At 37.5% G+C, this 24,867-nt stretch overlaps 1 long non-coding RNA gene across 1 annotated transcript in view; it reads left to right on the top strand.

Moving 5' to 3' along the window:
* The window catches only part of LOC105885836 (uncharacterized), a 406,927-nt gene that overhangs the window by 159,778 nt on the left and 222,282 nt on the right, over positions 1-24,867 (top strand). The window contains exon 2 of the long non-coding RNA XR_001160837.2: positions 4,192-4,270. This is a non-coding gene — a long non-coding RNA (uncharacterized LOC105885836). The remainder of the gene's footprint in view (positions 1-4,191; positions 4,271-24,867) is intronic.

Genomic DNA, 24,867 nt, shown 5'->3' with positions numbered 1-24,867 from the left:
AATTACTGTTGGAAATTGGGAGGAAAGGAAAAGAGTGTACTGCTCAGACTTTGTTCTGCCTCTGTGGTCCCCTGACTCTCCTGGAAGAGCTTGCTTATAAAAACTTATATTTGCCCCAGTGAATCTGCTATTGTAGCATCTGAACACAAGCCACAGGCACTCTGTTGTTAACTAAACAGAAAGTGCCACTGTGATTCCATCTATAATCACAGGAATATGGAGCAAAATTAACTGCAGCTGATTCAAAATGAGTCATAAGAAAAGCAATTTATGCAAGAGAAGAGGCCTTGTGTAGTTTAGTGTGTGATGCATGTTCTCACGATGAAGGAGGCTATCCCTAATCTCATCTAAACAAAATTGAATGAGGTTCTGAAATTTGGCTCTATTAGCCACATCCTTGTGCAACATAAACCAACCAGTTAGCTTTAGAAACACTATCTTGCTAGGTAATTTTATGCTTTCCTTTTTGTTTAACTGCAAAGAATATGTATTATTCCAAAAAAGAAGATAGGAAGAGGGGTTCTTACCTATGATGCTGATGGACTTTTCATACCTGTGAATAAGCTTTGCCTAACAAACGCTTATCATATATATGTTTAGCAAAAGTATGACATTTGGGGATCCTCCTATCTATTTAGTATTTGCATGCCACTCTCTCCTCACACCACACATACATACACAAATGTAGAATAACATGCACACAAAGAATAACAATAATTTCTAAGTTTAAAAATATATGGTGGGAATGGTAGATGTCTTGGTCCATTCGAACTGCTATAAAAAATACCATAGACTGGGTAGCTTATAAACAACAGAAATTTGTTTCTCACAGGAAAACAATTTCCTATGGAAGTTGGGAAGTCCAAGATCAAGGCACCAGCAGATTGTATGTCTGGTGAGGGCCTATTTTCTGGTTCATACATGGCACTTTCTCGCTGCAATCCCTCAAGCTGTCAAAGAGGCAAAGCAGATCTCTGGGGCCTTTTTTATAAAGACACTAATTCCACCCCTAAGGGCTCCACCTTCATGACTTAATCACTTCTCAAAGGTCTCACCCTTAATACCATTGTTGTGGTGATTCCGTTTCAACATATGAATTTTGCAGGACACATTCTGACTGTAGCATTAGGGAAAAAGTTTATACAGAGGATTCTAAGTATTGCTAGCCTGGAAGTTCATGAAACTCTTGATGTTGTTCAGAAGAAGCATAGATAAGAAGTTGTAACTATAGCATGGAAGAATACTGGTTGTGAGCAGAAAACATACCTAGTTATTATCAAATCATTTTAGAAGCTATGGCAGGTTTAAGACCCTCTCTGTGACCCTTTGATAGGCTGTGATGTTCACTTAGAATGCAATTGATATTTAGCAACTTGGCCCAAGTGCCTCTCTGTCTTCTGATGAATGAAGCATGAACTGGTGACAATACAAAAAATACTTAAAATCTCTGTGGAGTGTAGAGTTTCTTTCACTATTTGATCTGGAAAAAAAATCAAATAAAAACTAACTATACGTATTCCTGTTTAAAACCATTAATTGGCTTCACAGTGTTCTTTAAATAAACTACAGACTCTTTACTAAATCTTAAAAAGCCAGATACTTGCCCTTATCACCAACCTCATCTGCTATGAACTTTCTCCTTACATATTTTCACTCAAAATGCAAGGCTATAACCAAACACTATAGATTGGGAGGCTTAAACAATGGAAATTTATTTCCTCACCATTCTGGTGGCTGGAAATCTGAGGTCAGGGTACCGGAATGGTCAGGTTCTGGCGAGGGCTCTCTTCCTAGCTTGTAGATGGCTACCTCTGGCTGTATCCTCCCATAGTAAAGAGAGAAAGATATGTTTCTCTTTTCCTTTTTCTTTCTCCTCCTTCTCCTTCTTCTTTTCTTTTCTTTCTTTCTTCTTCTTCTTCTTCTTCTTCTTCTTCTTCTTCTTCTTCTTCTTCTTCTTCTTCTTCTTCTTCTTCTTCTTCTTCCTCCTCCTCCTCCTCCTCCTCCTCCTCCTCCTCCTCCTCCTCCTCTTCTTCTTCTTCTTCTTCTTCTTCTTCTTCTTCTTCTTCTTCTTCGGCCACAACCCTATAGGATTAAGACCCCATTCTAAGGTGGGGACTTCATTTAACCTAATTACCTCTAAAATATCCCATCTCCAGATACTGTCATATTGGGAGTTAAAGCTTCAACATAAATTTTGGAGAGACACAATTCAGTCCATAGCATTCTATCCCTTGCCCTCCAAAATCCATGTTCTTATTGCATGAAAAGTACATTAATTCCACTCCAATAGTCCCCAAAGTCTTAACTCATTCCAGTATCAGCTGGAATGTCCAAAGTCTCACCTAAATATCATCTAAATCAGATATGGGTAAGTCTAGAAATAAGATTCTTTCTGAGGCAAAATTTCTGTCTTGTTGTGAACTTGTAAAACCAGGCAAAGTTTATGTTTGCAAAATATAATGGTGGGAGAGGCATGAAATCAACATTCCCATTCCAAAAAAGAGAAATCAGAAAGATAAAAGGGGTGACAGGTCTCAAGTAAATCTAAAACCTCACAAGCTGATTTCATTAGATCAATCTTAAGGCTTGAGAATAATCCTCTTTAGTTCAGTGCTCTGCCCTTCAGGCCCCCTGGGGTGGCAGTGTCACTCCTATGGCTCTTTGGGGTGTCCACACTCCTTTGTTACTCTGTGAGGTCCCAACCTGGAGGCAATGTGCAGGGGCATCCTTCTAAAACCAAAGAATTGGTCCTATCGTTTGAAATCAAGAAGGAAACAGTTTTGTCCTCTGAGCCTGTGGAGGACTGGCAGCTCTGATGATCTCTGAATTGCCTTCAGGGTCACTCTTCTCTTCCTTGAAGTGGTGCATATTTGCAACCAAAGAGCTCCACCCATGGTCTGGTCTTGTAGAATGAATTCATAATGTCTGAAACTTTCCTTTATTATGTCCTGTTTTCTTTGTTCCTTTTAGTTCTTTGCTAGAAAATAAGTGTCTTTGCTGTCATAATCCCATCTCTGTTCTTGGCTTCTACTGAGATGGTGTTTCAATCTAAGAGTAGCACCCATGATTTCTTTATCAAATGATAGTTTCACCACACCCTGAGTATTCTTTTCAAAACAAGCTTTCTCATTTTTTTGCAATATGGATAGTCTGAGAATTTTTTCAGATCTTCAAGTCCTTATTCCTATTTTCTTAACAATCCCTTCTTCAAGTTATCTCACTCCTTTTGCATTCTACTATAGGTATTTGAAGGGAACCAAGCCACTCCTCAACCCTTTGTTTAGAAATCTCCTCAGCTTAATACTGAATATTATTGCTTGCAAGTTCTACCCTCCACAAAACATTAGAATGTAGTTTAACCAAATTCTTTGTAGTTTAACAATTCTTTGCCATTTTATAACAAAGATCATTTTTTTCTTCAGTTTCCAATAACATGTTTCTCATTTCCATTTGAAACTTCACCAGAATCTTCTTTAATGTCCATATTTCAAGTATGAATCTCAAGAGCCTTCCAACCTCTACCTTTTATCCAGTTCTAAAGCCATTTCCACATGTTTAGTTATTTGTTACAACAGCACTCTACTTATTGATACCAAACCTATATTAAGTCAGCTCAGGCTGCCATAACAAAATATTATAGACTGGGTGATTTCACAGTTCTGGATGATGGTGTGTCTGATCATTCTTTGACCCTGAGTACACGAAGAACTGACATTTTCAGACTGAAACCTGACAGACATAACAGAAAGCCTGGGTGCCCAGGCAGAAGCCTGCCACTCTATTAGGGTGGTGGCTACTAGAGCTGTGGGAATGGGGCAACTACTGCCCTCTGGACCCCAGAATTATCGAGCTACCCACAGCATTTACCCCCAGACTGGAAAAGCTGCAGGCATTTGACTCCAAGCCATGAGAATAGTCACATGGGTTGTACCCAGCAAAGCCATGGGGATGGGGTTTCTCAAGGCCTTAGGAGTCTACCCATCCTACCATGTGCTCAGGATGTGGGACATGGAGTCAAAGATTATTTTGGAGCTTTAAGATTTAATGTCTGCCCTACTGAGTTTTGGACTTGTGTGGAACCTGTTACCCCTTTCTTTTGGTCAGTTTCTCCCATTTAGAATGAGAATGTTTGCTTAATGCCTGTACCTCCATTGTATCTTGAAAGTAAATAACTTGTTTTTTACTTCACAGGCTCTTAGGTGACAGAAACTTACCTTGACTCTCACATGAGACTTTGGATTGCAGACTTTTGGGTTGATGCTGAAACACGGTAAGACTTTTGGGGACTATCGGGATGGAATGATTCTATTTTGTTTAAGATAGAAGGACAGGAGATGGGAGCATCAGAAGCAGAATGCTATAGTTTGGATATTTGTCCCCTCCAAATCTCATGTGGAAATTTGATCCCCAATGTTAGAGGTGGAGTTTAATGGTAGGTAGGTGGTCATGGGGGTGGATCTCTCATGAATATATGAATGCCCTCCCTGGGGGTGATGAATGAGTTCTAGCTCTACTAGTTCCCATGAAAGCTGGTTGTTAAAAGGAGCCTGGCACCTCCCCTTTCTCTCTTTTGCTTCCTCTTGTCCCACATTATCTCTATACAACCTATCCCCTTTGCCTTCTGCCATGAGTACAAGCAGCCTAAACTCCTTGCCAGCAGCAGATGTTGGCTCCACACTTCTTGTACAGGCTACAGAACTGTGAGCCACATAAACCTCTTTTCTTTATAAATTGCCCAGCCTCAGTAACAGAAAACTTGACTAAGTAGTTTAATCAAACATGGGTTTCCTTTCTAACATAACAAAATGTTTGGAGTAGACAGATTTTTATCAATGACTTGGTGGCTCAGTGTTATCAGGACCATGTCTCTGTGATTCTTTTGAGCACTGGTGTGCTGGAGCCAGCCTGTGAGAGCCAGTTGTTAAATTTCCAGGAATTTGTGAACTGGTTGTGAAAGAGCCATTATTATAAATTAAATTTAATGAACTAATAAATTAATTTAAAAACAAAGTACTGAAGACTTATCACTTCCTAACTATTTTTCTACATTTCACTATTATCTATGCCCTTAAAGTTATTTCTATCTATTGGAAATGTTTGGTGGAAATACTATACGATGGTGTGTTTACTGCACTAACTCAATACTGAGTGATGTCGCATTGTGGGCTTTAAATAGACCATGGTGGGAATATTTACACCAAGGAAATCACCAAATGCTACATACAAGGGCTCTCCCTCCTCCCCCCAAGGAAAACTGGTGTTTAAACATTTAATAGCATGTTATTGTTCTTGAGACTTTTTCTTTATGGCAGCAAAATGCCTGCTGCAGCTCTGGTTCCAGCTTCCATAAGGCTGAAGGAAGAGTGAAGGGTTGGGGGTAGGGTGGAACAAGAGAGATGGGGATAAAGGTGACTCCTACATTAGACAAAGCAACAGTGTCATCGGCCACTTCTAGTGGATGATGTTGGGAAGCAGGGGTCTGGAAGTGTAGGGTTGCCCCAGTTCTGAGGAATATAGGTGATTGTATGACTGGATCATACAGAATGGGCAGAGGGTGCAGATGGGGAGAGGTAAGAAAGAGATGATTAGATAGTAGATGGTATTTTGTAACCTACTCTTCCATTTAATATATGATGGATATCTTTTTACTTTATCAAGTATTATTCTATAATACAATTTCAAAGACTTCAGAGTATTCTATTATTGAATTCCTTCTCTAAAGGGAATTTATTTAATGACTTAGAATATCTTACTCTTACTTAGTTTTCAGTGTTTACCATTCATGGTCAACAACCCAGGCCACATTTACTTGTGTGTCATGGGAAAAAGGAAAGGGACAGGAGATAATCTGGTTAAAAGTAGAAATCAGAAGTATTGTCAAGGGAAGAATTGTTATTCTCAGGTTTTGATTATGGTATTTCATCTGGTGAAGTATACGGAAAAAATTAGGAAATAAAAGACAAATTTGACACCTTAGCCTTAAGCTTCTGCATTAAAATAAGAGAAAAATATTGTTCATATATCAAGGGAAATAGGTTACAAGCTGAAGCACGCAAACCTCTTCACACAATCAAATGTACTGCCCAAAAGGAATTAATGGTATTCTGCTTATTTTCATTGAAATAAGGTTAGAGACTCCAGCTCTGGTAAAAATTTAGCAACTGAATGCCCAAATGAATTAATTGAACTCCCTGGGAAGGAGAATTCTAGTTATTGCTTTTCTAGTTTTCTAAACTTATTGCTATTAAATTATGAAAGGCACTTAAAGCCTGTATAAGCATTGGCCAGGGCACTAACGTCCCCCTAGGCTGCTGGGTTCCTGGGTGAACTTACCTATGAAAAAAGATCTCTGACTTAGCCACATTCAAAAGTTGGAGACTCCATCAATTTTAGAGTTTTTAGTTTTTGAAGAAGAATGAGGATAAATAAAGATTTTAATAAGAAAAATATGAGATCCTTTTGTTTCAGAGTACATTTTTTCCTTTTTTTAAAATAAGATTCATTTAAGAATTGAGTGCTGTCAAACCTGTCTGGGGAGCAAAGATAATTTCTAGTCTAAAGAAAGACTGATCTTAAATGCAAACCAAGGGAATAACAGGGCCTCGAAAATCAAAATGAAGGGAAATGTTGCTAATCTCTTTCCATTGAGGACGAGTGAAATTTAAATTAAGGAAGCAGGTTTTTTCCTAGGGTTTTGAGATGTCAAAGTAGGGCAGGCTCTTCATATCAGTCAAGAAATGTGCTGGAGTCAAGATTTTCTCCCCTGTTGTCACCAAAAAGTAGCCTGAAATAAATATTCTATTTTAAAAAGAAATTTGACTGATAACCCCTGTTTGCCTTTCAAATGATCATTTCATTTTTATTTCCTATAGTTCAGCATTTTCTTTCAGAGAGCTACATTTCTGATCAGAAAGGGAAACTTAAAGTGGAATCACATAGTAAAGGAATAATAGAGAAAGTTCTGTATATATCATTTCAAATGCCAGAATTACAGATGATGTGTTAACCTATGACATGCTATTCTGTTCTTACATTTTTTGATAAGTCAGGAATTCTAAGAATAATGAAAGTGTGAAAAGCATAGATATTGTTTCCCATGAGAGCCTCTCTCCATCCACCCAGTTGCACTCCAAAGAACATGAAGAACCCCAGAAGGGGCTGCCTTTTTGAAAAGCACTTGACATTTCTCTTAAAAGCAGATTGACTCCATTTTGAGTTCCTTACATTACTTTTCCAAATAATTTATTGAACGCTTAAATTTGTCAGATATTCTTCCAAGTTCTTTGTTGGTATTTTTTATTTAATCTTCATAATAATCTTACAATATAGTAATATTGTCTCCTTTTTACAGATGAAAAAATTGGGGCTTGAAGAGATTTAGTAATGCCATGCAGCAAATAAGCAGTGGAATTACAGAAGAGTCTGTTCTTTTAATCATTAAAATGTATTGTTTCCCAACATAAAACTTAGGGGAAAAGTGAATAAAAAGGCAGCTATACTACTATAATATATAGATTATACCTTGCCCCTCATCACCTAAGCTGTTTGTTCATAACTTGATACAGCAAGAAAGAGGTAGGGATGGGTACCATGCTGTGGATTTGTGCGTTCTTACCAGTTTGTGGTAGAGAAGAAGATGGAAAACTGACATAGGGAAGAAAGTGAGGAGGAAAAAAATAGGAAATATATTGGACTGTGAGAATATTAATGGCCGTAAGCATTTTGAAAACTGCTCACAGATAATTTTCAAGATGTCTATATCCTGGAGGAAGCAATGACTGTGAGTAGATATTATCTATGGATGCTCGTATTTAAAAGTATCAAAACCACTCATCACTCATTTCTGGATGGAAAAATCCTAGAAATCCTTCTGTTAAGAAATGAGATGACTCTAGCTAGTTTGGATTTCTTATCACCTTAGAGTAGCAGTCCACAACCTTTTGGCAACAGGGGCCAGTTTCATGGAAGATGATTTTTCCATGGACCAGGTTGTGGGGGATAGGGAGTAAAGATGGAATAGAGATGATTCAAGCACATTACATTTATTGTGCAGTCAAACCTGCTAATGATATCTGCATTTGCTGCTGCTCCCCAACGCTAGCGTCACCTCCTCAACTCCACCCCAGATCAGCAGGCATTAGATTCTTATAAGGAGCACACAGCCTAGATACGCAGTTTACTATAGAGTTTGCATTCCTATGAGACTCTAATGACACTGCTGATCTGACGGGAGGTGGAGCTTATGCAGCCATGCGAGTGGCTGTAAATACAGATGAAGCTTCACTTGCTTACCCACCACTCAACTCCTGCTGTGTGACCCAGTTCCTAACAGCCATGGACTGGTACTGGGGCTGGGTACTGCAGCCTTCAAGGTTGTACATATTGAATGGGTTTAATCAAAAATAGTCAAAAATAACCTATGTTCTTAAAGAATTTTTAAATGCTAGAATATATACATAGAAATAACTCCTTGAATTCTAAGATAGACAAGAGACTAGACATTTTTCAGGTTGGGGAAAAAAATGACCACGAAGGCTAATTAAGTTAGAGTGACTGGAGGAAATGGATATAGAACATAGTGGATGAATTGAAAGTTCTGTCGTGACTGGAGATGTTTGTGAAAATAGATGATGTAATTTTTTAGGAAGCATCCTCTGGCAGTGTATTGATAAAGCTTTTGACATATTTCACTCAAAAATGCTGCCATGTTGTTTTATTTTTTTGAATTTTCTAAGTTTTTATACTTGGTCTACTTCTTACATATGTGTATGGCTTTCCTCACAGAAACCAAAAGTTCTTTGTCAATATATGCAGTAAAATAGTAGATTGCTTAAATTCACTATGGGTATTTTTTAGAACTGAAAATATATAAATATATAGTTAGAGAAAAACAAAATCCAAAACCAAAACTGACAGTTGGAAAACATTTTTATTATTGATATCATTAGATAGTTCATAGCAGATATTAGGTGAGTTTTCCAAGGGAAAAAAAGGATGAAAAAAACAAAACTATGAACGTTTTACTGAAGAAAATGGGATATTGGTCATTTTAATCTATGCTGCAACTTCTCGTTACTTGAATAGATGTAGTTGGTAAGAGAGAGGTTCAGTGAGATGGTCTGCCCCCTCCTTCGGATATCTTCTGAGATCTTGTGCCACATAAAATCAGGAAGTGAAGAAGTAACTATTACATGAAATCAGAACATTCAGAAAAAAATTAAATAGAAAACTTTCAACCATTGAACATTTCTTTGTATCAGGCACATTCCAATTCCACTCTTTAAGTATTTTTAAGTATACACTAATTATTGTTAATTAGAGTCACTTTGTTGTGCTATCAAATGTTGTTCATTCTATCTAAATAGCTAATTATATTTGTATATGCATTAACCAACCCTACTTTATCTCCTCTCCCCACTACCCTTCCCAGCCTCTGGTAACCATTACTCAACTTTCTGTCTCCATGATATCAATCGTTTTGAATATTTACCTCCACATATGTGTGAGAACATGCAAGATTTGTCAACCAAAATATAAAAAAGCATTTTTTTCAGTTAATCTTTGCAGAAAGTTTATCTTCATTTAACTATAAATGCTATACTTCTACTAGTAATTGCACAATATTGTATTTCTTTTACTTTATGTGAAGTGTTAAAAAAATTTTCTTCTCTAATGCATCTTATTAATTTGCACATGGTCACAAATTGTAAAACTTTAATTGGACAAATTTAAAATAGAGTAATATAAAATAGGAGAAAAGTTTTATTCTAAGCAAAAAAATAAAATTTTGCAAATCTCTTAATTAAAAAAAAAATTTAAAATCTAGAATTTCAAAGCCAGAATTTTGAGTGAATTGTAAACTGTCTATATTCTTGCCATATGGAAGAAATACTATGATACTTTGTTTATGTGTATCAAAATGTCTGTGAATGTCTTTGTTAACTATTGTGCCATTTTTAAAACAAAGCTATTAAAACTATTAAAGCTATTTAAACAAAGCTTAATTTGAAAGCATTTTTACAATATTCTATAGCAAAATCATCAAAATAGTCATTAAATGATGGTATTAGCTTAAGTAATGACCTTTTTATTGAAAAATCAATAACTTTGGAATAACAAATACATGATGAAATACCATTGTTGTGAACATATAATTATTTATCAATATACTGTGCTTTGAAAGTATGGTTATTAATAAAAGCTAAAATATGCTGAAATCTCTACAGATTTTTGATCGTTTAAACAATCCCCTACTTTAAATCATTTTAGTGCGGATGGGGTTGTCAGGGAATAATTAGTGAATTTAAGTGATTGTTCAGATAAAATACAATTGACCTTAACTTACTTAAACCAAGGGCTGGTACCATAAAGTGCAGAAGACTGGGCATTTATGTTCAGTTGTACATAGTTATAATCCAAGGTAAAAAACTAGAATTGTATTCAAAATATATTTAAGATGATCTAAAACCTTTGCCTAACTATGATAAGATTAAAAGCTTAACCAATCCCTGGGAAGGTAAACTGGACACCATCATTGTATTATATTAACCATAATTTATTCCAGGTTGGGGCTGGTATCTTTCTTCCCTGAAACACATGGCCAAATGGGAGAGAGTAGATTTCTGTTAAATGGGGAAAGGCTCTTGGATGAACAATAACCAGTGTCTGTTTCAAAAAGTGTGAGAAAAAGGAAAGAAGAAAAGTTTATGAGTGATTGGGTTATAGAAAAATTGCCTTAATACCACTGAAGTTGCTATTTCCCTCTTTTGTATAAACACACACACAAACAAACATAAAGCTTATGTATGTTGTACATATTCACAAAAGACAAATATTTAGTATTCTTTAAGTGGGTGCATATATTCATTGTTCTTTTCAAACATATTTATTCAATGGTGTCCTAGGTATGCAAAGTCTGGTTTTTCAAGGGTAAAGCAACTCTTGTCCTTTAATGATGTTACAACTTTCTTCCAACTCAAAGCATATCATGCAGATCTCATCTATACTCCAGTGTTTACTACAGAGGATTGGTAAATAGAGTTACAAGAGTCTTGACACAAAGATAGTCACTGTTAAGATTTTTGTTTCCAACTTTTTCTCTAGTTTTCCTCAGACTGAATATAAAAACAGAAATATTGCATTTTAGGAAAATATGTGACTTTTCTTCTACATTCATAAATTCTGATAAGATCTCACTGGATGCATTTCACTCCAGTGCACTGTTAAAATAGTGTCAATTTTATTTCATGCTTCACATACCTGACTTCATTTTATAGGTGGAGTTTTTCTCTAGAATGGTTGAACTACTCTTTGGAGTCACACAGGGTAAAATTCCAGACCCATGCTGTCCTGTGTGCTTGTGCCTCCATTAGAGGCAATCGTGCTGAGCCATAATTGCAACTAACATTGTTGGCTTGATGACATGCAGGTTGACTTTTTCATCTTAACGGACCTGGGGGAAGGGAGAAGAGAAGTAATTTGGGGTTTGATGAGGTGCCTGGCTGACATGTAGGCCTGGATTTCTAAAATGTCCTGAAGCTAATTTCAGAAGAAATGGAGTTGATTTTTGGTAGGTCCCTGCTGCCTTTTGAATGGCACTTTATCTGCTGCTATTGGTTTTGATAGGACTATTATATAACCTGTTATTATTAAGTTCTATAACCTTGGGCTGTGTGTGATTGTGGACTTTCTTTTGATGACTGGTTCAGATGCCTTTTGCTATTTTGATTCTGGAGCGGACTTGAGATAATAGTATTCACAAAGTTCTGCTTTATCAATTTGCACTAATTGCTTTAAATTGCATTTAAAATTTATTTGGACATGGAAGAGGCTTGCACATTTCTAAATGCCCAGTTAAGACCATTTATTAATGATTAAAATGTCATAGGATGCCAAGAGCGAACAAGAAGAAGATGAACATCTCCTCTCCTGGTAACATTTTCTTTACCTTCCTGTCCTATCATATAGATTAATGGGTTGATTTGGGAAAAGGTTGAAATTGGATAATGCTCTGAAAAGCTGAGTTGAGGAGAAAAGCGTTTCTTGGAATCCATGTGTCTTCATAAAAATATGTTGGCTTTTGAGACAAGCTGAGGGTATAGCATTGTCTGTTTTGCAGGTGCCTAGGAGGCTGCAAGATGCCACTAATCTCCAAGGTTACTCTAGTCTATGTTGATCTTTGCTTTCATTTAAGTTTCCCTAGCATCACAGCTACACTACATGCAATGGTAACAGAGAAATCACAATATGATATGGAAAATCTAGTTGTAAAAATAAACAATTTAAGTATAAATTAAAGCAAGCAATATAAATATCAAGCAGAAAATGTCTACAATGTCCCTTGCTTTGTTAGTGAAGAGTTCGAAATAGGCAGAAAATGAGATGGTAGACAAACAAAATTTGCTACAAGTGAGTTATAGAGTGACTATGTACTAGAAAAGTTGGCAACATGTAGAATGATGACAAGGTACTCTGAATTAAATGGAAAGTAGAGTGACAGTCAGAACACATAAAGGAACAAAGAAGGCTAAAGCTAACCTGGGGAAATGTTGAAGGGAAAACTCTAGCTTTTATCTTGTGCTTCAAAGTTTTCAAAGAACCAGTAAAAAATATATATGTTACATCACGTATGTTGGTAGGGTTGTTTAGATTCTCTCTATATTGATTTTTGTCTAGATGATCTTTCAATTGCTGAAAAAGTGGTATTAAAATCTCTTACTCTAATTATAAATTTGCATATTTATCTTTTTTAATTCTGTCAAATTATGCTTTAAATATTTTTATGATATATACATATACACATTTGTGATTATTATGTCTTTCTAACTAATTGACACTTTCATCATCATGAAATGCCTCTCTTTATCTCTCATAATGTACCTTGTCTTGAAGTCTATTTTGTCTGATATTAATATGGCTATGCCTGAATGCTTATACTGACTGCACGATATATAATATATTTTTCTATTGTTTACTTTCAATTTATCTGTGTCTTAATTTTTAAATAGTGTGTCTACTGTAGAAAGCATATAATTTGGTATTTTTTTAATTCTCCTTTCTGACAACCATTCACTTTAACTGGAATAATTAATTTCATAACATTTAATGTAGCTATTAATATGATTGATTTAAGTCTACTATTTTAATTCTTACCTATTCTCTGATTTTGTTCTTCTTTCACTCTTTTCCTAACTTTTGTTATTTGAATGTATTCTAGAATTTCATTACATTTCCAATCAGAATTGTAGATATATCTCTTTTCAATTTTTAATGATAGTTTTAAATATTATAATATATATTCTTAACCCTGCATAATATATTTGGAGCTAATATTTTATCACTTACTACATAATGTAGAAAACTGATGACCATAGAGATCCGTTTATACCTCTGCATCCATTGTTCTTTTTGCTGTTAAATGATATTATATCATCATGTAGTTATGTGGGAAGAAGGATGTTGATGTTAGGCACCAAAAAGAGTGGACTTTGTTGGTCGATTTTAATTTTATTAGTTGCTCAAAGTACCAATGTGTGTCCAGAGAATCCCCCACCTCGGAAGTTTGGTTGGAGGCAGTGATAATAAAACTCAAATGGAAAAGAAAAGAAAGAAAAAGAAAAGTACTCACTATTCTATGTTCCCTTCCAGCTAGGCACAGGAATGTAACCTGGCTTCAGCAAATCAGATGCAGTCATTCTGGATTTTTTAAACAGCTGCCACTGTACAAAATGAAAAACTAAAAGTAAAAACAAACAAACAAAACCAGCCAACCAATCAAATAAACTACAACTAGTGACTGTGGACATCGTAGCCAGCTCAGTGTCCGCTGTCTTCAGGGGCTGAAGTGTGTCCACAGAGGCAATCAGCGTCCAGTGTATGTTGGTGGTGGCAGTGATGTCTTTACTAGATTACTTCCATGCTTTCTGTAGAGCATTGTTTCTCTTTGCTTTTAAGTCTAGTTCTTTAACTAATGGCCTTTACATTTTTTTCTTTTTCTTAAAGCCATCTCAAACTAATGAAAAAAACTTATAAAAATGGGTACAAACTTTATTTTTTCTTGCACTATTTCTAAGTCACTACAATAGAGCCACTGAATTATGAAATTATCGTTGATATAATATATCACTATTAACTAATACTTAGGCCCCATTTAAATTTTACCCATTGTCCCAGGCCTTTATAGAAAAAGAATCCTGTCAAGAATCACATGTTGGCCAGGCGGAGCAAGATGGCGGACGAATAACACCGCCAGACAGAGGGTCTCTACAGAAAAGACCAATTCTAGCAGAAACTAGAGGAAAGAAGCAAGAAGACGAGCATACAGCGGACAAGGGCCGGAAGGAGGGGTACCTGAGACCCCGGGAGACTCCACGGGAGGAGGCTGCGGAGGAGAACTGGAGGCTGAGACCACCGGAGCAGCCCGGAGACCAGCGGCAAGGGTAGGTGGAATTGCTGTTTCCCCTCCCCTGCATTCGGGACTGCTGGCGGGCTCCCCAGTGGGTGGAGAGACCTGCGGACATCAGCCCAGAGACTGCCGCCGCTTGCCAACGGTGAGCCTGTAGCAGACGTGGCACCAGGTTCCCAACTTCCTCCGGGCACCTCCGTGTGCACGGACCCGAGCCGCACGGCAGGCGCCATATTGCCTCCTCCTCCCCTCCGCCGACCCTACCCGCGGCTGCCCAGAGAGACAATACAGCCACCAGCCGGAGGCACCTCCAGGGAACGGGACCTTCCCGTTTGGGACCCCGCCCGCCCTCCCAGGTGCTGCTGGCACCGTGTTCCCAGGAAAACGGTGCCGACTCAGAGGCTGAGAGACATAGATCCAGCTTGGGCTCCCTGTGGGTGAATTAGGACCGGAAATCCTCTCCCTGGTGGGAATACAGTTTGAACTCTGGGACCCAGAGGTCGGACCTGCAGACCAGATCCCCTGCACCGAGGGCTAGCATTGCCCCGGGCACAGAAGGATTATACGCGAACAGCCTACTGAGGGCTGTGTGCCTCCAGGGGCGGATCGGCATCCTAGAGGGCAACCCTCCTCCCAGGAGGAGGCCGTGCGCCCAACCCAGGTGGCGTTCCTGTGCAGGGAACCTCCCCGTCAGCACCACAGTCTGGGGAGGCCTGGTGGCTTGTGGTCTGGCCTGCTGGCAGAGGCCCAGGAGTAGCTGCAGAGTTGGGGAGGGTGGAAAGAAGCGAGGCCTGCTGCAGACTGCGGGTCTCAGACAGCCCCACCCCCACCTCCAGACTTTCTGGCTGAGCGGGACCATTCCAGCCCTGCCCTGACAGCTTTCCCTGTAAGCTGAGAACAGAACTTTGACCCCTGCTAACGGCCTGAGGGCAGGCTTACCCAACCCAGCTCCGCCCAGAACGAGAGCTGATAACAGGACTCAAAATCAACACCATAGCCTGTTCCTCCAAGCAAACGCCACCTACTGACAGGGGCGGCATCTTGCACAGCCTTTCCACGGCATCCACTGACTCAATATACAGGGAGTGGTCCAATTTCACCCACAGGCACCACCTAACGCCTCAGAAACTAAACAAGGTGTGTGAATACCCAAACAATAACCTAAGGAAAGAAACAACAACTGATCGACATGGGAAGAAGTCAGCGAAAGAACTCAGGAAATATGAAGAACCAAACGGAAAACACACCCCCAAGGAGGAGCACCAGCCCCCTAGAAACGGACACCGACCAAAATCAGGCAACCAATATGACAGAAAAGGAATTTCGTATGTGGATCATAAGAACACTCACCCAGCTGCAACAACTACTCAATAACCAACACCAAGAAAACACAAAAAACCTCCAAGAAATGGAACAAAGGTTCAACAAAGAGATTGACACAGTGAAGAAAACTTTAACCGAAGTCCTGGAGATGAAGAATCAACTCAGAGAACTACAAAATACTGTGGAAAGTCTCAAGAACAGGGTAGATCAAGCAGAAGAAAGAATCTCAGAGCTTGAAGATAACACCTTCCAATTAAATAAATCAGTCACAGAAATACAGCAGAGAAACAAGAGAAAAGACCAAAGCCTACAAGAGCTGTGGGATTATGTGAAAAAACCTAACGTGAGGGTCATAGGTTTAGCCGAAGGGGAGGAAGACAACACTCAAGGGCTGGACAAGCTTTTTGAAGATATAATAGAGGAAAATTTCCCAGGCCTTGCTCAAAATCTCGATATACAAGTTCAAGAAGCCCAGAGGACCCCTGGGAGATTCAATGCAAACAGGAAGACGTCACGTCATGCAGTCATCAGACTGACCAAAGTATCAACTAAAGAGGCCCTTCTAAGAGCTGTAAGACAAAAGAAGCAAGTGACATACAAGGGAAAGCCAATTCGAATAACATCAGACTTCTCTAATGAGACTTTACAAGCAAGGAGAGACTGGGGCCCCATTCTCACTCTTTTGAAACAAAACAATGCCCAGCCTAGAATATTATTCCCTGCAAAACTAAGCTTCATATATGAAGGAGAAATAAAAACATTCTCAGACAAGCAAAGGCTCAGAGAATTCACCAAGATAAGACCAGCCCTACAAGAAGTACTTAAAACAGCGTTACCCACGGAATATCATAATAATAATCCACGGATATAAAAACAACCAAAACCCAAAGATATTAAAGGCCAGATATTACAATGGCTCAAGACAGAAATCATAGCAACAACATCCAACCCAACAGAATGATCAGTAATCTACCTTACCTATCAGTTCTCTCAATAAATGTGAATGGCTTAAACTCTCCACTCAAGAGACATAGGCTGGCTGAATGGATAAGAAAATACAGGCCAAGTATATGCTGTCTTCAGGAAACACATTTAACCTGCAAGGATGCACATAGACTAAAAATAAAAGGGTGGAGATCAATATTCCAAGCAAATAGAAACCAAAAGAAGGCCGGTGTGGCAGTTCTAATTTCAGACGATTTAGTTTTTAAACCAACAAAAGTAGTAAAAGACAAAGAGGGTCAGTATATAATGGTGAAGGGCACAGTCCAACAAGAGGAGATAACAATTTTAAATATATATGCACCCAACTTAGGTGCACCCAGATTCATACAGCAAACCTTACTGGAGCTAAGCAAATGGATTAATAGCAACTCCATAATCGCCGGAGATTTCAACACCCCACTGACGGCACGAGACAGATCCTCCAAACAGAAAATTAATAAAGAAATAATGGACTTAAACAAAACTCTAGAACAATTGGGTCTGACAGACATCTACAGAACATTCTACCCAAAATCCACTGAATATACGTTCTTCTCATCAGCTCACGGGACATTCTCTAAGATTGACCATATCCTAGGACACAAAGAAAATCTCAAGAAATTTAAAAAAATAGAAATCATACCATGTACTTTCTCAGATCACAGTGGAATAAAACTAGAAATCAACCCTAACAGAAACTCACATTTCTACACAAAAACGTGGAAATTAAACAACCTCCTACTAAATGATTACTTCGTAAATGAAGAAATCAAGACGGAAATAAAAAACTTCTATGAAAAAAACGACAATGGAGAGACAAGTTATCAACTCCTCTGGGACACAGCTAAAGCAGTTCTGAGAGGAAAGTTTATCTCCATAAATGCCTATAACCAAAAGGCAAGAAGATCACAAATAGACAATCTAATGAAACGACTCAAAGAGCTGGAAAAAGAAGAACAGACCAACCCCAAACCCAGCAGAAGAAGTGAAATCAACAAGATCAAATCAGAACTAAACGAAATTGAAAACAGGAAAGCTATTCAGGAGATTAATAAAACAAAAAGTTGATTCTTTGAAAAAATAAACAAAATTGACACGCCATTGGCTAAGCTAACGAAAAGCAGAAAAGAGAAATCTCTAATAAGCTCCATCAGGAATGAAAAAGGAGATATCACAACTGATCCCAAAGAGATACAAGATACAATTTATGAATACTACAAAAATCTTTATGCACACAAACTGGAAAATGTGGAGGAAATGGACAAATTTCTAGAAACACACAGCCTCCCTAGGCTCAACCAGGAAGAAATAGATTCCCTGAACAGACCAATCTCAACAGCTGAAATAGAAACAGCAATTAAAAATCTCCCTAAAAAGAAAAGTCCCGGTCCAGATGGCTTCACACCTGAATTTTACCATACTTACAAAGAAGAACTAGTACCTATCTTGCAGAAACTATTCCACAACATCGAGAAGAACGGAAACCTCCCCGACACCTTTTATGAAGCGAATATTACTCTGATACCAAAACCAGGAAAGGATGCAACAAAAAAAGAAAACTACAGACCAATATCCCTAATGAATATAGATGCAAAAATTTTCAACAAAATCTTAGCTAACCGAATCCAGACACTTATCAAAAAAATAATCCACCACGACCAAGTGGGCTTCATCCCAGGGATGCAGGGATGGTTCAACATACGTAAATCTATAAATGCAATTCACCACATAAACAGAAGCAAAAACAAAGACCACATGATTCTTTCAATAGATGCAGAAAAAGCTTTTGACAAAATTCAACACCCTTTCATGATACGAACACTTAAGAAAATAGGCATAGAAGGGACATACCTAAAAATGATACAAGCCATATATGACAGACCCGCAGCCAACATCATACTGAATGGGGAAAGACTGAAATCATTCCCACTTAGAACTGGAACCAGACAAGGCTGCCCACTATCTCCACTTCTATTCAACATAGTGCTGGAAGTCTTGGCTACAGCAATCAGACAGGAAAATGGAATCAAAGGTATCCAAATAGGGGCAGAAGAGATCAAACTTTCACTGTTTGCTGATGATATGATATTGTATCTAGAAAACCCCAAGGATTCAACCAAGAAACTCCTGGAACTGATCAATGAATTTAGTAAAGTCTCAGGATACAAAATTAATACACAGAAATCAGAGGCATTCATATACGCCAACAACAATCTAATTGAGAACCAAATCAAAGACTCAATTCCCTTCACAATAGCAACAAAGAAATTAAAGTACCTAGGAATATATTTAACCAAAGAGGTAAAAGACCTCTACAGGGAGAACTATGAAACACTGAGGAAGGAAATAGCAGAGGATGTAAACAGATGGAAATCCATACCATGCTCGTGGATCGGCAGACTCAATATCGTCAAAATGTCTATACTACCCAAACTGATCTACAGATTCAATGCAATACCTATTAAAATCCCATCAGCATTCTTCACAGATATAGAAAAAATAATTTTATGCTTCGTATGGAACCAAAGAAGACCCCGAATATCAAGAGCAATTCTAGGCAACAAAAACAAAATGGGAGGCATTAATATGCCAGATATTAAACTATACTACAAAGCTGTAGTAATTAAAACAATATGGTATTGGCACAAAAACAGGAATATTGACCAGTGGAACAGATGTGAGAATCCTGATATAAAACCATCCTCATATAGCCGTCTCATCTTTGACAAAGCAGACAAAAACATACGCTGGGGAAAAGAATCCCTCTTCAATAAATGGTGCTGGGAAAACTGGATAGCCACCTGTAGAAGGCTAAAACAGGACCCACACCTTTCACCTCTCACAAAAACCAACTCACGCTGGATAACAGACTTAAACCTAAGATATGAAACTATTAGAACTCTAGAGGAAAAAGTTGGAAACACTCTCCTAGACATCGGCCTGGGCAAAGAGTTTATGAAGAAGTCCCCAAAGGCAATCACAGCAGCAACAAAAATAAATAAATGGGACATGATCAAACTACAAAGCTTCTGCACAGCCAAAGAAATAGTCATGAAAGTAAACAGACAACCTACAGAATGGGAGAAAATTTTTGCATCCCCTGCATCCGATAAGGGACTGATAACTAGAATATACTTAGAACTCACGAAAATTAGGAAGAAAAAATCAAATAACCCCATTAAAAAGTGGGCAAAGGACTTGAACAGAAATTTTTCTAAAGAAGACAGAAGAATGGCCAACAAACATATGAAGAAATGCTCAACATCTCTAATCATCAGGGAAATGCAAATCAAAACCACAATGAGATATCACTTAACCCCAGTGAGAATGGCCTTTATCAAAAAATCTCCAAACAATAAATGCTGGCGTGGTTGCGGAGAGAGAGGAACACTCCTACACTGCTGGTGGGACTGCAAACTAGTTCAACCTCTGTGGAAAGCAATATGGAGATACCTTAAAGCGATACAAGTGAATCTACCATTTGATCCAGCAATCCCATTGCTGGGCATCTACCCAAATGATCCAGTGACACTCTACAAAAAAGACACCTGCACTCGAATGTTTATAGCAGCACAATTCATAATTGCAAGGCTGTGGAAACAGCCCAAGTGCCCATCAATCAAAGAATGGATTAATAAAATGTGGTATATGTACACCATGGAGTACTATTCAGCTCTAAGAAACAATGGTGATATAGCACATCTTATATTTTCCTGGTTAGAGCTGGAACCCATACTACTAAGTGAAGTATCCCAAGAATGGAAAAACAAGCACCAGATATATTCTCCAGCAAACTGGTATTAACTGAGTAGCACCTAAGTGGACACATAGGTGCTACAGTAATAGGGTATTGGGCAGGTGGGAGGGGGGAGGGGGGCGGGTATATACATACATAGTGGGTGAGATGTGCACCATCTGGGGGATGGTCATGATGGAGACTCAGACTTTTGGGGGGAGGGGGGGAAATGGGCATTTATTGAAACCTTAAAATCTGTACCCCCATAATATGCCAAAATAAAAAAAAATAATTTAAAAAAAAAAAAAAAAAAAAAAAGAATCACATGTTGCATTTGTTTTTTATTTCTCTTCAATTTCTTTCAATTCTTCAGTCTTTTCTGACTTTGTAGTCCCTCAGTTTTAATTCATCTGATATTTCCTTGTGATTAGATTCAGATTATATACATTTCTCAAGATATCATAGACATGATGCTGTGTTTTTCTCTTTGCATCCTAGTTGGTGTCATACAATTTTAATGTGTTCTATTACTGATGAGGATAATTTTCTCACTTGAGTAAGATGATGCCTGTCAGTAAAGTTATTTTTACTTTTTGAAATGAGTTAAGTACTTAATGGAGAGGTACTTAGAGACTTTGTGAATATCCCTCCAAACTTTTATTTATTCATTTATTTATTAAACTTAGTGTGGGTATATAAATTCCTATTTTATTTAATAGGTTTTAAGCCTTTACTATCATTCATTTTAATGCTCAAATTGTCTCTGGTTGGGCCAGTGGGAGCCCATTTTTAATAATGATGGAGAAGATTCTCTTATCATTTAAACTCTTATTTTGTGGCATAAGAAGGTATTTCAGGTTAATCATTTACTGTCCTTGTTCCAACCTTGGAATTAATGTTTTTTCTAATGAGTCCTTATTTTCTTTATGATAATGATGTTTAGAAACTAATATTTGGGAATTAGGTGTGTACTTTGCTATTGTCATGTTGCTGCTAACAGACAGTGAGAAACCTAGCTTCCATATTCTCCAAATATTAAATTTTAAACTCAATCTTCATGTATTTAATCACACCTTATTACTGTCACCATATCCCAATCAGTGGCCACAGTGAGGAACCCAAACTTTCTCATTGTGCTTAGATTCCAATACCCCATTCTGAGCTGTCCTCTTGTATAGATGCCCTCTACACATTACTTAGTCTTAAAATGAAATACTTGGACATTTCTCTGCACATTGATTCCATCCTCACCTTCCTCATGCTCTAAGCCACACATTGGGTTGATTTTGACAACCCTTACAACTCCTGCATGGACATTCTTCTCATCTCACTCATGCCTTGATACTCTACATGAGTCACTGTCCACAGGGCAGCCCTTTGTACCCTGTTCATACCAGAACTCTACCACCTCATATACACAGATGCTTTCCTCATTCTGCTCAGGTTATGAAGCCTATGCAAGTTTCTCTCATAGGCAAATGCCCAGCTCACCCTATTCTGACACCCTACAACAGACTGCCTTGCTCAGCTCCAAGGAGTAGCTTTAGGACTGAAATATTCAGGGAAGAAAAAAAACGGAAAGAAAGGGAAGAGCTAAGGAAAAAAAGAAAAGAATTAATATACTTTTAGCGCATTACTCATTCACTAAATCAATTAGAGCTAATTTTTATTTTTTGCAACTTGTAAACCTTACAAAAACACACAGTAAGAAAGAACTTCCATTCATGGAAGATATTTTATTAAAAGTTCATAGAACCATAGAAGAAACAAGCCAACTATCTGAGTGACATCAGTAAAATGGTAGAGTAGGAAGCTCTAGCTCTTGTTTCTCCACAGAAACATTGATAGAACAATGATACTATCTTGAAGAGAAATTCATAATCTAGCTAAAAAGTAGAAACATCCCAGAAGAACACACATTGAAAGCATTTGTATTTGTATGAGTAATAAGAGTAATTTCACTTTATCCATATCAGTCCTTCCCCCAAACTGGCTTAGCTCAGTACTATAAAAATTCCTTGTCTATGATTTCTTCCATGGGGGAGTGGTGATATTGGAATGTGTGCCTAGAAGTCCAATCTCTTGGCCTTTGAGGGCACCCTCCTGGAGCTGGTTTCTATCTTGTCTCGTACCAAGCCCTGCTTCGTCAACAGAGGCTGGTACTCTGGGATAGCTAGGAACAAAGAGAAGGGGATGAGATCCCTTATATCTAGGACAATTCTACAAGATTAAGCAAAGAAACAGAATTGAAGTTTTTCCTCCATGAGGGAGGGAAGAAAGTAAAGGATCCCTACCCCTAGCACCCTCCATGGAGCTAGTTTCTCTCCATGGAGCTTGGTCCCGTGGGAGAGCCAGCAACAAACAAAAGGGGGCAGATGTACTTTTATAGCTGATACTGCTATATGAGAAAGGGAACTAAGCATAGCACTAAGGCTTTCCTCCAGTAGAGAGGAAATGATGTGAAGGGGGCTTGTCCCTAGTCCTACAGTGTGGCTAATTGAGGGGCTGGACTCTAACTTGCTTCATATCAAGTACTGAAGACTGGAGAAAAATCTCTCCTGGTCAAAACTGGTCCATACATATTGGCAGAAGTAGATGCTTCTTGAAATGTACAGACAGCAAAGCAAGCAATCAAAAACATAAAGAATCACAAGACAACATGACACAGTTAAGGAAAGAAACAAATATTTAGTGGCCAACCAAAAAGAAATGGAGATCTGTAAATAGCTCACCCCAAATTCAAAATAATTGTCTTAAATAAACTTAGAATGTTACAAAAAAAAACACAAATAAAATAACCAAATTAAATCAATAAAATAATATATAAATAAAATGAGAATGTTAACAAAAAGAAATGATAAAAAAGAACCAGAGATACTGAAGCTGAAGATTACAATAAATAGAAAAATATGCTACAGGGAATCAAAGGCAAATTTGATAAAGCAGGAAAAAGAATCAGTGAACTTGAAAACAGATCATTTGAAATTATCCAATCAGAGGAGCAAAAGAATAAAAATTGCTTAAGGAGCAGATGAGACTTCACCAAGCAAAACAATATATGCAAGTACTGGAAGGAGAAGAGAGAGAGAAAGGGGAAGAAAGGCTATTTAAAGAAATAATGGCTGAACAAATCCCAAATCTGTAGTGGAAAATAGGTATTTAGATTCAGAAAGCTCAAAGGACTCCAAATAGGTTGTATTTAAAGACAAATACACCGAGGTACATTACAATCAAGTTGTCAAAAGTCAAAGACAAGAAATGAATTTTGAAAGTAACAAAAGTGATTTGTCACATACAAGGGAACATCTACAAGACTGTTAGTGGATTGCTCAGCAGAAACCTAGCAGACCGGTATAGATTGGGATGATATATTCAAAGTGCAGAGAGAAAAAAACTGCCAACAAAAAATGCTATACTCAGTAAAGCTATTCTTCAGAAATGAGGGAGCAACAAAGACTTCTTTGACAAATAAAAATTGAAGGAGTTCATTACCACTAGACCTTCCTTGCAAAAAATGCTAAAAAGAGTTCTTTAAACTGAAGGATGCTAATTAGTAGCATGAAGGTATATGAAAGAATAAAACTCATTGGAAAAGGTAAGTATTATCTCAATTATAGAAACTTCTAATACTGTAGTGGTGATGCATAAATTATTATCAACTCTAGTGTAAAAGTTAAATATCAAAGTATTAAAAACATTACTATGATAATTTATTAATAGTTGTACAATATAAAATATGTAAATTGTAACATCAATGACATAAAGTGTGCATGTGGTTGGACATAAGTAAAAGTAGAGTTTCTGTATGTGATTGAAGTTAGGTTGTTATTAGCTTAAAACAGACTGCTATAACTATGAAATATTGTATGTAAGCTTCATGGTAAACATAAACACTATACCTGGAGTAGAAACACAAAATATAAAAAGAGAGCAGTCAAAGCATACATTATAAAAAATCATAAAATCACAAAGAAAGACAGCAAGAGAGAAAGAAAGGAACAAAAGAACTAAAAAACAACCAGAGAACATGGAACAAAATCGCAATAATAAATTCTCACTTATTAATAATTATTTTAAATGTAAATTTATTAAATTCTCCAATAATATGCAATGACTGAATTAATGAAGAAATAAGATCCAACTATATGCTACCTACAAGGGATTCACTTTAGCTTTAAGGAAATATGGGAAATATGCACACCAAAAGCAAAGGGTTAAAATTTATCCCATGCCAACAGTAACCAAAGAAAGCAGGAGTGGCTATTCTTATATCAGACAAAATAGACTTTAAGTTAAAAACTGCACAAAAAACAAAGAAGGTCATTATGTGATGATAAAATGATCAATTCACCAGGAAGATATAATTTCTTTTTGAAACAGGGTCTAGTTCTATTGCCTGGGCTAGTGTGCAGTAGTATCA

Source organism: Microcebus murinus, chromosome 15, assembly GCF_040939455.1.
Source record: "Microcebus murinus isolate Inina chromosome 15, M.murinus_Inina_mat1.0, whole genome shotgun sequence".
In the NCBI taxonomy this organism is placed as follows: Eukaryota; Metazoa; Chordata; class Mammalia; order Primates; family Cheirogaleidae; genus Microcebus; species Microcebus murinus.
The sequence above is the reverse complement of the archived record's forward strand: the minus strand, read 5'-3'. Positions and strand labels throughout refer to the sequence as shown.